Raw genomic sequence first — 5,000 nt, 5'->3', positions numbered from 1 at the left:
TAAGTAATTCCGTAAATAAGCCACTGATTTTTGCTCCGGATACTTGATTTAGTGACGAGAGAAGATTTGTCGTGGTCGTGTAGTGGGAATAATATTTTTTCAACACCAGGTAACAGAGGAGTTGCCGACTAAGCTTTGTTACGCAAGCTGAACCAACAAGCACACTCCCTCTCGTAAACCCATCTTGGAAAAGTGAGAGTAATGCTACCCATGATACTCCCACACAGAGACGCTTATATACGTCATGCAAGCATCTTACCGTGACAACAAACAACAAACAAGCAATTTGAGGACACGGCTCTTGCAGTACGTCGCACATCAATTTTACGGACAGATTCATACTGCGAACAACTCGGAAATAACCATAAACTCTGTGCTGTAGCTTATGAAAAAGGCTGAGGTATTTATCTCCAGAATCCTATATAATACCATCTTTCAGGTATAGTACCGTGAGATACAATACACCATTGTATATCTTCTCTATATTGGGAGATATGCTTACATCGTGCCCAAGAAAGCTTATGTTACGTTATAATCGTGGTAACATGATTGAATATTTATATAGGTAGTAGATAAAAAAATTGACTTTCTTTGCTATTGCTTAGAATATTGATAATAATTTTAAAAAAGGAATGGCTATGACATAGGAAACTATTGGAGAGATATTGGAAATGTTTACGTAAAAACGAATATTATAAAGAGCTTAGAGGAATCGTGTTAGATTCTTCTCGTGGAAACACTCACACGCAAAGACACACACACGTTGCATGGTAAGAAGATGGGACTGTCAAGTATCATAACGTGCAAACATATGTACTAACACACACACACACACATACACACACACACACACACACACACACACACACACACACACACACACACACACACACACACACAGACGCATACACACGTATAAAAAAGTTTAAGGACACAAAACAAACACAAGAAAAACACACACACAAACACACGCATACATAAAGCAGAATTACAGTCTAGTAAAGTAAATTCTTTGATGGTGTGTTGGACAGCCCCCGTGTTGAATACGCTTTCCCTCAGTGAAGAATTAAGCTTCGTCCACTAAACATTTTTTTTATCTCTTTTTTTCACATCATGGAGAAGCTAGCATTGCAGAACGGTTGCAATCCACGGGCCCGTGTGTGTGAAACTAATAGGATCATTCTTTGTAAGTGGCTAATAACTTCCCAGTGAAAGTGAATTTGCTTCACGGACGGACTTTAGCATATGCTAGGGTATATGCACACACACACACACACACATACACACATACATACATATATATATCTATTTATATATTATAAAATATATATATATATACATATTATATATATTCATATGTATATATATATGTATATAATATATGTATATAGATATAAATATATGAATATATATATATAAATATTAATATATATATAAATATATATATATCTATATATATATGAAAATATATAATAATATGAATATATATACATAACATATCTATATACATACACACATACATACCCGTATATATATTTATATATACAAATATATATAATATGTATATATATAAAATTTATACTATATATAAATATATAAAAAATTTTTTAAAAATATATAAAAAAAATATATAATTTTATATATAATTTTGTTTTGGGGGGTTTTTTGGTAAATTTATTTTTTTCCCATTAAGAAATAAAATTTTATATTTTAATAATGGGTTTTTTAAAAAAATAACCCTAAAATATAATAATTTTAAAATAATACATAAAAATTTTTATTATATAAATTTTTAAAATAAAAAATTATATTTTAAAATTTTAAAATATATATAAATTTTAAAAATATTTGAATAAACATAATATTTTTTATTTTATTTTTTTATATATATATATATAAATATATATTTTATATTTATATTTTTTATATATATATAAAAATATATATATATTTTATATATAAAAATATAATAAAAATTTTATATATTTTTATAATATATATATATAATAAAAGGAATCCCGGTAGTGTACTTGTATAACCTACGGTCTACATGCGCCTTTCACTTACAGGTATCATGAGATTGTTTCTAATCTGCACTAATTACTTCCAGATACGAGTTGTATCACATGTGCTCCGGCCATATACCGAATGTGTTAAAGCTTTCCCACGTAGTGCGGAAGTTGCCAAGGTTATAAAGGAGGGATTTAAATTTAAAAACTAAGACCCATGAAGTGAAACTGATGCAAAAAGAAATAAAAGCGTACAATTGCTCATTGATATCATACATCAAGCCCACATAATGTGAGAATCGTAAGTTATTTTATATCACCGCATGAGTAATAGAACCACGAATAATTATGTTATACACCTATAATATAAAAGATCATTTATATGTTTTGACCACATATTTTTCAAAACTTGACCAGCCTATGCAGTTAGCCGGAATCTAAAGGATAAGAAATATCCTTTATGAAACAATAATAATTTTACGACCATTTCGTTGCGTCCTAATATTTAGAAGATGTGTAAATAGTTTTTTATATCAATGTCCATAAGGGTATTGATACTCCTTTTTATATTCAGAATTATGAAAGCTTACACATGCCATGTATTATAAGCCCGGGGTTGCAAATAATTGATGATAAAAACTTGTATTGAATTGCCCGACTGAATAATGTTAATCTTTCGGATCAATTCGATCAGTTTATTACCCCTTATGTGATCTTTTTGAAACCTTCATCTGGTTACCAATAGATAATAGACTTTTATTACAGCATGACCTCCGATAATGTAACATAACGGTGTGATTTGATAACCCCATGCCCCCTAATAATGATCTGAATTAGACATATAGACTGAAGCCAAACCGTAGATCGGATAATTTGTAATCACAGAATGTAAAATCATTGTAATAATCATAGTCGTTTCCTTTAAGTCGGAGAGGAATGTGCAAAACCAATAAGTCCGAGCTAAATTTTTGGCAGTTGTTTTTTAATTTTCAGTGCAATAAGTTTATCTACTGTTCCGATAAAAGTGAAATATTGACCATAGCTGAACGACTTAACAAAAATGAAATTTCCATATTTCAGTCCCTTAATTATGAAAGACAAATGACAAGGATCTCAGTTAAAAGTTATCATATAGAAGGTCTAAGAAAGTGTAATAATACGTTTCACTATGAGAGGGTCCTAATATGAATGTGCAGTACGTAAATCATAAACAAATGAAAATAAGTAATTCCGTAAATAAGCCACTGATTTTTTTGCTCCGGATAGACTTGATTTAGTGACGAGAGAAGATTTTGTCCGTGGTCGTGTAGTGGAATAATATTTTTTCAACACCAGGTAAACAGAGGAGTTTGCCGACTAAGCTTTGTTACGCAAGCAGAACCAAGCAAGCACGCACCCTCTCGTAAAACCCATCTTGGAAAAGTGAGAGTAATAATTCTACCCATGATACTCCCACAAAGAGACGCTTAATACCATACAGAGTCGCTTTTATAGTCATGCAAACTCTTACCGTGACAACAAATACAACAAACACGCAATTTGAGGACACGGCTTTCTGCAGTACGTCGCCACATCCAATTTTTACGGACAGATTCACACTGCGAACAACTTCGGAAATAACCCTAAACTCTGTGCTGTAGCTTATGGAAAAAGGCTGAGGTATTTATCTCCCAGAATCCTTTCTAGAATAATACCCATCTTTCAGGTATAGTACCGTGAGCATACAATACACCATTGTAATATCATTCCTCTATAATTTGGGAAGATATTCTTACATCGAGGCCCAAGAAAAGCTTATGTTACGATTATAATCGTGGTAACATGATTGGAATATTTATATAGGTAGTAGATAAAAAAATTGACTTCTCTTTCTAATTGCTTAGAATATTGATAAATAATTTTAAAAAAGGAAATTGGCGCTATGACATAGGAAAACTATTGGAGAGATATTTGGAAATGTTTTACGTATTAAAAACGAATATTATATAAAGAGCTTAGAGGAATCGATGTTAGATATTCTTCTCGTGGAAACACTCACACGCGCAAAGACACACACAACGTTGCATGGTAAGAAGATGTGGACTGTCAAGTATCCATAACGTGCAAACATATGTACTAACCACACACACACACACACTACACACACCACCACACACACACACACACACGACACACACACAAACACACACAACACACACACACACACACACACAGACGCATACACACGTATAAAAAGTTAAGGCAACAAAACAAACACAAGAAAAACACTACACACAAACTACACGCATACATAAAGCAGAAATTCCAGTCTAGTAAAGTAAATATCTTTGGACGTGTGTTTGACAGCCCCCGAGTTGAATACGCTTTCCCTCAGTGAAGAAGTTAAGCAGCTTCGTCCACTAAACATTTGTTTTTATCTCCTTTTTATCACATCATGGAAAGCTAGCATGTTGCAGAACGGTTGCAATCCACGGCCGTGTGTGTGAAACTAATAGGATCCATTCTTTTGTAAGATTGGGATATAAAACTTTCCAGTGAAAGTGAATTGCTTCACGGACGGACTTAGCATATGCTAGGGTATATGCACACACACGACACACACACATACACACATACATACATATCTATATATACTATCTATATATATTATATAATATATATAAATATTATATATATAATATATATTGTAATATATATAGTATATATATATATAGATATATAATATATGGACATAGCTGAGTGAGATTGAATGTATATATATATACTAAATATATATATATATCTATATATATATATATATGAACTATATCTACATATATCATATATTATATACATACACACATACATACCTGTATGATTATATAATATATATATATATATATATATCTATATATAAATATATATATATATATATATATATTATATCTATATATATTATTTTATGAGATCCCCCCCCCCCCCCCCATATATAATATGTGTGTGTGTGTGTGT

Source organism: Penaeus japonicus, unplaced genomic scaffold, assembly GCF_977035675.1.
Source record: "Penaeus japonicus unplaced genomic scaffold, GWHDUDI00000001_assembly GWHDUDI00000003, whole genome shotgun sequence".
Classification (NCBI taxonomy): domain Eukaryota; kingdom Metazoa; phylum Arthropoda; class Malacostraca; order Decapoda; family Penaeidae; genus Penaeus; species Penaeus japonicus.
The sequence above is the reverse complement of the archived record's forward strand: the minus strand, read 5'-3'. Positions refer to the sequence as shown.